This window comes from Mesoplodon bidens (assembly GCF_964165515.1).
Source record: "Mesoplodon bidens genome assembly, chromosome: 3".
Lineage (NCBI taxonomy): Eukaryota > Metazoa > Chordata > Mammalia > Artiodactyla > Ziphiidae > Mesoplodon > Mesoplodon bidens.
This window is the reverse complement of record NC_138178.1, coordinates 84,865,475-84,874,865: the sequence shown is the minus strand read 5'-3', so window position 1 is coordinate 84,874,865 and position 9,391 is coordinate 84,865,475. Positions and strand designations below refer to the sequence as shown.

The 9,391-nt window shown below is 42.8% G+C and overlaps 1 pseudogene across 1 annotated transcript; it reads right to left on the bottom strand.

The window, feature by feature from the left end:
• Positions 1-4,292: 4,292 nt before the first annotated feature.
• LOC308614035 (programmed cell death 6-interacting protein-like) lies at positions 4,293-7,293 on the bottom strand (annotated as a pseudogene). The gene is made up of 2 exons: positions 5,388-7,293; positions 4,293-5,166 (listed from the first exon to the last, which is right to left on the bottom strand). The product of its transcript is annotated as a programmed cell death 6-interacting protein-like (transcript).
• Between the last annotated feature and the right edge of the window lie 2,098 nt (positions 7,294-9,391).

The following is a 9,391-nucleotide window of genomic DNA, read 5'->3' as shown; positions in this document are numbered from 1 at the left end:
CTGATGGAATCCACATGTTAATACTACCACCTTACACTAAGTGAAGTTTTACAACACTTTCCCGTGCACTACCTCTCGAGAAAGATCCTCCAAACATGCATGGAAGTGGGTAAGGCAGGTAGAATCATCCAGATTTTCTAGATGAAGAAACTAAACTATTTCCTGACTTAGATTCTTTGGGTAATGAGGTAGGGAATGAGCAAGGCTTGAAAGGTGTTTACCCAACACCACATGGGGGAGAGCCAGGAACCTGGGACTACACTCCTCAGCCTTCCAGCAGTGAGTCCTGCTGCAAAGAGGTGGCATGATGGAGGGGCCAAGACTTTGGGATGAGAAATGGACTAGAATCCAGCTCCTTTACTGGCTGGGTCCTTGAGGGCAAGTCTCCCCAAATCCCTTGGCCTCTGTCTTATCGTCAGTAATGTGGGGCTTCCTGGGGCAATCATACTAACGTGAGAGTTGTCATGAAGCTTAAAATGGGATCGTAATGTTGAAGCATCTGGCACATCTTCAGCCCCCTCCACTGCACGAAAGGAGGTTTCAGGGTGTCATGATCAGCCTAATTAGTGAGCATCATTATTTTCAGGCCCAGGGCTTATTGAGATGTTGCCCTATACCAGACACTGTGCTGAGAGTGGCACGTAAATTATCTCTTTAATCGCCACATCAACCTTATGAGGAATTTATTATCCCCATTGGATTGATGAGAAAACTGAAGTATGAAAGACTAAAGAGCTTGACCAAAGCATACATTTAAGAAAAGGCTGAGCCCAGATTCAAGGCTTCATTGCCTCCTTTTTTATAGATTTGTAGAGCTGAAAGGAACTAAAAAATCACCTGGGCCACAGGCTCAACTTCCATTTCTCTTAACTTAAGACTTTGACAGGTCCAGCTGAAAGTACACAAATTCCTTTCATGTTGTCAATTTGACAAAGTTTAATTTAGCCAGACTTTCTACAGGTACAGGTGAGAGTTTCAGTCCCAGAGACCAACTAATGCTGGAGATTGAGGAGGGTCCAGCTAACATTCTTTCCGTGGGTCAATGCCACACACTTCTGTGGAATATTAGCACCATGAATGTTGAGGGCTACTGCTTAGAAATAAAAAGTGACAACTTCCAGCTGGCATTTCTGAATATGTGGGGCCTTTCTGAATGAGATGATTTTCCATTTGGGGGAGGGAAGAGTAAGATGTCAGTGAAGGCAGAGGCAGAGGCAGGTGTCTGGAACATCCAAAGACAGGAGACTACAGTTTTCCTCACAATTTGAAAATGATAGAACCCTTATATGCATGCATTTCTCTAATAATTTATACATCCTAGTTCTTTGAGAGCTGGTGAAAACAGAATCCACAGCAAATTCAGAGTGACAATTAATACTTAAACAATGAGGCAAAATTCTGAAGAGAAAACAGGATTCTCAAATATATGTTCGTCAGCCCACTGAAAAGTTAATGACATTCCAAATTCCTTAAGCCAAGCCTGTATATACATATGAATTTTGTCAGTATAGGACAAAGAGAGTTGCAGGTTGAACAATTGCCCAGATAATTTGATTGGGACAGTTTGCTTAGGTCCTGAAAACCAACACTTCCTCTCTTCCTGTCCTTGCCTTTCCCCCAACTCTCACCCCAGTTTCCCCCAGCATACTATTTTTAAAAAAAATTATCCATGTAGGTTTTTTATTTTGTTTGATTTTTAATATTATGACATGTCAGGTGATGGCTGTATCTATTTTTTAAGGGTTAGGTATTTAATTTATTTATTTATTTTTAACATTTTTATCAGAGTATAATTGCTTTACAATGGTGTGTTAGTTTCTGCTTTATAACAAAGTGAATCAGTTATACATACACATATATCCCCATATCTCTTCCCTCTTGCGTCTCCCTCCGTCCCACCCTCCCTATCCCACCCTTCTAGCTGGTTACAAAGCACTGAGCTGATCTCCCTGCCAGCATACTTTTTAATCTGCATTATCTGTATATAACTATATCCACCTTCCACTTCACTTTGACTGTATAGGCGATAGACTTGGCTACATGTGTACATATTAAGGACAGTAGATGTTCAAGGGAATTGGATGGGTGAAGTACACTGATCCAAAGTCTGTTTCTGTCTACTGTACAGCTGCAGCCAGAGGCAAAGTAAACTGTGTGTTTATAAATATCCAGTGAATTAATGTGGATACATTAAGTCTAAAATCCTGGCCTTTCTTTTGGGGATCTGGATTATTTGGATGATCATCTAGACTTCACTACAGTCATATCCAGGTACATAGAAGTATTTCCACATATGTTTAGGCCATATAGATGATCCAGATAATTCCAAGTTCAAGTGTTTCCTTCTTTACTAATACCCATCGTTGAATTTTTAGGATGCCTGCATCTCGTTCACTTGGGTTCTGGGATCAGTTAGAGTATCTCTGAGCCAGAGTATTAATTCAGTACTGATTTTTTTTTAACATTTTAGTTTATATTGGAGTATAGTTGATTAACAATGTTGTGATGGTTTCAGGTGTACAGCAGAGTGCTTCAGTTATACATATACTGGGTTGGCCAAAAAGTTCCTTCAGTTTTTAAGTAAAAATAAGTCACATTTTTCATTTTCACCAAGAACTTTATTGAACAACGTATTCACCATTTTGTTCCACTACCTTCTGCCATTTTTCAGGGAACTTCATAATTCCATCTTCCCAAAACTTTTTATCTTTTTGAGCAAAGAACTGTTCCAGGTGCCTTTTACAGTCTTCCAGGGAATTGAAATTTTTTCCATGAAGAGAATTTTGTAAATACTGAAATAAATGGAAATCTGAAGGTGCAATGTCTGGTGAATACGGTGGGTGAATCAAAACTTCCCAGCCAAGCTGTAACAGTTTTTGCCTGGTCATCAAAGAAACATGCAGTCTTGTGTTATCTTGATGGAAGATGATGCGTTTTCTGTTGAGTAATTCTGGAAGCTTTTCCTCAAGTGTTGCTTTGAGTTGGTCTAATTGGGAGCAGTACTTGTTGGAATTAGTCGTTTGGTTTTCAGGAAGGAGCTCATAATAGAGGACTCCCTTCCAATCCCACCATATTCACAACATCACCTTCTTTGGATGAAGACTGGCCTTTGGTGTGGTTGCTGGTTTATTTCACTTGCCCCACGATCACTTCTGTTCCACATTATTGTACACTATCCACTTTTCATCTCCCTTCACAATTTGTTTTAAAAATGGAATGTTTTCATTATGTTTAAGTAGAGAATCGCATGTAGAGATATGGTCAGGAAGGTTTTTTTCACTTAGCTTATGTGGAACCCAAACATCAAAGCGATTAACATAACCAAGCTGGTGCAAATGATTTTCATTGCTTGATTTGGATATTTTGAGTATGTTGACTATCTCCCATGTGGTATAACGTTGATTTTTCTCAGTTACTGTCTCGATTTGATCGCTATCAACTTCAACTGGTCTACCCGACTGTAGAGCATCATCCAGTGAGAAATCTCTAGCACAAAACTTTGCAAACCACTTTTGACGTGTTTGATCAGTCACAGCACCTTCTCCATACACTGCTCAAATCTTTTTTTTCATTTCAGTTGCATTTTTAACTTTCTTGAAATAAAGCATAGTATGCCAGAAATGTTGCTTTTTTCTTCCATGTTCAATATTAAAATGTCTACCCAAAAATTCACCAATTTTGATAAGTTTTTTTAAATGTATGCTGCTATGACAGCTGTCAGAACACAATCTAACAAAATTGTTTCGAATGAAGTTAAAGACAACTAAGTGCTACTAGAGCCATCTTACGGAAAAAAATGAACAAACTTTTTGGCAAACCCATACACGTATCTATTCTTCCTCAAATTATTTGCCCATTTAGGTTGTTACATAATATTGAGGAGAGTTCCCTGCGCTATACAGTAGGTCCTTGTTGGTTATCCATTTTATTTTTTTAACTGTTCTTAAGGAACTTATTTTTAAATTATAAGATTTACAATGTTTTGATTATGCAAAATAGCATAATGAAAATTAAACCAAAGCAATAAACCAAAGGAGAAAGGTAACTTAGTTTTCTTGAATATCAGTACTGAAACCATCATTGTAAGCATCTGATGTTCCAGTCATGTCTTACGTAGACATAAGTATAATAATTTCAAATGTTTCACTTGTGGGTTTAATTTCTCATTTTCAGCTTTTATGAACTGTAATGTAATTTATTTCAAATCCTATTATAATTAGTCTTTATACTGCAACAGCAGCACATGGCCCATGTGCAATCAAACGTGGAACTGGGGCACAACTTCTAGCCACAGACAGAAATTATACACTGCATTCAGTACATTAGAGTACGTTATATTAACCAGAGTGAAGGGTTTAGTACACTTATTGCAGGGTTGGTATTTCTTTCCCTTTGAGCTGAACCAGCTGAGCTTCTGAGCTGACATATTACTGCTGTGGATAGTAAGGCTGCTGTGGTGGCTGAGGGGAGGGGTATGAAGGCTGCTGGGGTCCTGGGTGCAGAGCCTGTCCAGTGCTCTGGTGATACACTGGCGGATATGGCATATTGTACTGGCCATTTGCGTAAGGATTATAGCCCATGGGCATGGGCATTTGGCAATACCCAGGATACCCTGGATAGGTTGGTATGGGGATCCCTGGGCCTGCAGAGGAGGAGCTGAACCAGGAGTTTGTGATGGAGCTGGTGCTGTGGTCCCAGTACTCGCTGGAGCTGGAGCTGGAGCTGAACCTGGAGCAGTAGCATCGCAGGAGGAGTTTGATTTGCTGGAAGCACAGGAGGTGGAGGCCGGGCTGGGGGCTGAGGCTTAGTAGGTGGCATGGTTTTTGGCGCTGGAGTTGGAGGTGTTGGCTTGTGTCCCCCTGCTGGAGAGGACTGATACACAGGTGTAAGAATTGAAGGAACACTAGGTTCTCTGGCAATGCTTTGTTGCAAGTCCTTTAAGAGTTCATCCCTCTCTGTCTTCCGTGCAAATACTATATCACTGCATTTGTTCTGGAACCTAAAGAGTATTTCAGTCAGCTCATTGTAAAACTTTGTGCCCTCCTTCAGATTAGCTACAAGTTCAACAAAGTTGTCATATACAGCAGCTAAATTCTTCAAAACTTCTTCTCTTAAATTACCTTCATTGTTAGACTGTTTCATTTTTGAAAATTCCTGGTGTGAGACCTGAATATTTTTTTTCTTTTTTTTTTTTTTGCGGCACGCGGGCCTCTCACTGCTGTGGTCTCTCCCGTTGCGGAGCACAGGCTCCAGACGCGCAGGCTCAGTGGCCATGGCTCACGGGCCTAGCCGCTCCGCGGCATGTGGAATCTTCCCGGACCGGGGCACAAACCCGTGTCCCCTGCATCAGCAGGCGGACTCTCAACCACTGTGCCACCAGGGAAGCCCTGAATATTTTTAAGAAGTCCTTCCTGTTTCTTTAGAGATTCTTGGACTTTAGTTGTAAGACCCCCATAGATTCGATCCAGTTCAGTAACAGAAATAGCTTCTTTATTGATCATACCACCTTGAGCCAGAGCAGTCAAAAATTTGCTCATCATGTCAAAATTCACTGATTTCAGGTCATTCTCCAGCCCCTCTCTTTCCTTCTTTACTTCATCAAGATTTGTCAATAAGGATTTTAAGACATTTACAACCTCGCTGCCCTGCATGGTCTTCGTCGGTTTAGCAGACGGGATGGCAGCATTCAGCTCCCGCTCCGGCTTACACAGAAGTGCAGTGGTGTCCCAGTGAGCCTGGTAACGCTCTTTCACCTGTCCATATGCTTGCACAGCTTTATCCAAAACAGATCTGAAGTTGCTTCCCTCTGCTTTTAAAGGCTTATAGAGTTCATTGGATGGCGTCCTTTGCCAGCGTTCCTTGCATTTTGCTCTTAAATCATTGTCAGTTGTTTCTTCTTCATCCATCAGTCTTAATGACTCATCTAGGATTTCTTTATTTCTTTGTAGAAGTTCAGGTAGCTCTTTGATCAACTGATCAACAGTCTGAATGCCTCCCTTTTCAATCACATGTGGAATTAGTCAGTATAGACTGAGGTACAGTATCTCCAGATGTATCTTCAATTGCTGCTGGAAGATTAAGTGAAGCTAACACCCAGATTAAGTGAAGCTAACACCCCACTTGCCAAAGTGGTGGCTTCTCTCATTTGAGCAATTGATCTGTTAACTAAATCCGCTTCCTCTGATTATAGGCAGCCAAAGACTGCTGTACTGACACAGGAACCATCTTCTCAAACAGATCAGTGAATTTCTGACTGATGGGTATGTTGACTGGCATAGATTTCACAAGTGTGGCTTTGCCAATAGGGTCTAGATCTTTAAGGTCTGGAACTCGATCGTGATAGATGAAGTCATTCTCCTTCTTTGCTGCAGTAAGGGCATGGTTGATTTTGTCAGACAGTTCCTTCACATTGACATACTCATCATAGCGAGATGTCACTGTTTTAATCAATTCTGTTGCATGCTGTAACCTTGCAATCTCTTCTCCAAATTTCTTCTGCTGTTTTGCCGGGATAGGCTGGTGATATTCAGCATAGGCCTGCATGATACAGTGCTTTGCAGCCAGGGCAGGAAACACCTCCTGGAAATACAAATACTTGGGGAGAGTATCTTTGTATGGACACTGTTTAAAACATCACCAGAATAATCTGCAGCCTGAATAGCCAATTAAGCTATGATGGCACCTTTCATTTTATCTCTAGTGGCTTTAAAAAAAAATATTTCTTGGGCCTGTGCCAGCATGATAAGACTGAGGGTCCCAATGGTATCTGGAGATATGTCCACAGTGGGCTCTCTATTCAAGGCAGATAAAACCGTCTCTTTAATATGCAAAAAGGCACCACTAGCAAACTGATAATGCTTAGCAGCGATTTTCAATCCTTTATCATTATCCATGTTCTATTCTGCTGCAATCTGGCTAGCTAAGGCTGTACAACTGAACACCACACAGGTCTTTTCATAACCTTGACTTGCAAGAGCCAATTTTACAGATCCTCCAAAAAGTGAACCTTTATCAAAAGCATCCTTCCAGGTAAATGTCAAGCAGGTCTGGTTTTCAGAAAATGGGAATTTGGGTTCAGTGGAACAGATCTGATCATAATATCTCAGCAGCATCTCAAGTGCGCCCTGGTGCTTGTCCAGCAGTCGGCCGAGCACAGCATGGCACAGCTTGCTGAGCTCCCTGCCCCGCGCAGTACTCAGCCTGCTCCTCCAAGCCGCTTGGGTACATCTGCTGGATGAACTTCACCAGCATCTTGGCCAGGTCTACCTCTGAGGTCTTCTTCAGCTGCACTGAGATTTACGTCGCCATGGCAAGCTCCTCGTCCGCGCTTCAGGCCAAAGAGATTGTGCGTCGGCGACGAAGGCCAAGGCGCGCGGGGTACCGGGCTGGCGGACTGGCCGACTGACAGGCTAAGGGACTTGTGTTCTGGTTATCCACTTTAAATATAGCATTGTGTACATGTCAATTCCAAATTCCCTGACTATCCCTTCCCCCCACCATTCCCCGCTGGTAACCGTAAGTTCGTTCTGAGTCCCTGAGTCTGTTTTTGTTTTGTAAATAAGTTAATTTGTATCATTTCTTTTTAGATTCTGCATTTAAGCGATATCATATGATATTTCTTTTTCTCTGTCTTACTTCACTTAGTATGACAGTCTCTAGGTCGATTCATGTTGCTGCAAATGGCATTATTTCATTCTTTTTAATGGCTCAGTAATATTCCATTGTATATATGTAAGACATCTTTTTTTTTTTTTTTAATTTATTTATTTATGGCTGTGTTGGCTCTTCGTTTCTGTGCGAGGGCTTTCTCTAGTTGTGGCAAGTGGGGACCACTCCTCATCATGGTGCGCGGGCCTCTCACTATCGCGGCCTCTCTTGTTGTGGAGCACAGGCTCCAGACGCGCAGGCTCAGTAATTGTGGCTCATGGGGCCAGTCACCCCGCGGCATGTGGGATCTTCCCAGACCAGGGCTCGAACCCGTGTCCCCTGCATTGGCAAGCAGATTCTCAACCACTGCGCCACCAGGGAAGCCCCAATGTAAGACATCTTTATCCATTCCTCTCTCGCTGGACATTTAGGTTGCTTCCATGTCTTGGCTACTGTAAACAGTGCTGCAATGAACATTGGGGTGCATGTATCCTTTTGGACCATGTTTTTCTCCAGAAATATGCCCAAGAGTGGATTTTCAGGATTATACGGTAGCTCTATTTTTAGGTTTCTAAGGAACCTCCATACTGTTTTCCGTAGTGGCTGTACAAATTTACATTCTCACCAACTGTGTAGGAGGGATCCCTTCTCTCCACACCCTCTCCAGCAGTTATTATTTGTGGATTTTTTGATGATAGCCATTTTGACTGGTGTGAGGTGATATCTCACTGTAGTTTTGATTTGTATTTCTCTAATAATTAGCGATATTGAATATCTTTTCATGTGCCTCTTGGCCATCTGTATGTCTTCTTTGGAGAAATATCTATTTAGGTCTTCTGCCCTTTATTTTTTTTCCTGGTACGCTGGCCTCTCATTGTTGTGGCCTCTCCCGTTGCGGAGCACAGGCTCCAGACGCGCAGGCTCAGTGGCTGTGGCTCACGGGCCCAGCCGCTCCACGGCATGTAGGATCTTCCCGGACCGGGGCACGAACCCGTGTCCCCTGCATTGGCAGGCAGACTCTCAACCACTGTACCACCAGGGAAGCCCCTGCCCATTTTTTGATTGGGTTGTTTGTTTTGATGATATTCAGCCTCATGAGCTGTTTGTAAATTTTGGAGACTAATCCCTTGTCAGTCACATCATTTGCAAATATTTTCTCCCAATCTGTGGGTTGTCTTTTTGTTTTGTTTATGGATTCCTTTGCTTTGCAAAAGCTTTTGAGTTTAATTAGGTCCCATTTGTTTGTGTTTTTTTGGCTGCATTGAGTCTTTGTTGCTGCGCGTGGGCTTTCTCTAGTTGCAGTGAGTGGGGGCTACTCTTCGTTGAGGTGCGCGCACTTCTTATTGTGGTGGCTTCTCTTGTTGGGGAGCATGGGCTCTAGGTGCTCAGGCTTCAGTAGTTGCAGTACGCAGGTTCAGTAGTTGCGGCATGCGGGCCCTAGAGCACATGGGTTTCAGTAGTTGCGGCGTGTGAGCTCAGTAGTTGCTGTGCGTGGGCTCTAGGGCATGTGGGCTTCAGTAGTTTTGGCATGCAGACTCAGTAGTTGTTGCTCATGGGCTCTAGAGCGGAGGCTCAGTACTTGTGGCACACGGGCCTAGTTGCTCCGCGGCATGTGGGATCTTCCTACACTAGGGATCAAACCTGTGTCCCCAGCACTTACAGGCAGATTCCCAACCACTGCGCCACCAGGGAAGTCCCTCCATTTGTTTATTTTTGTTTTTATTTCCATTATTCTGGGAGATGG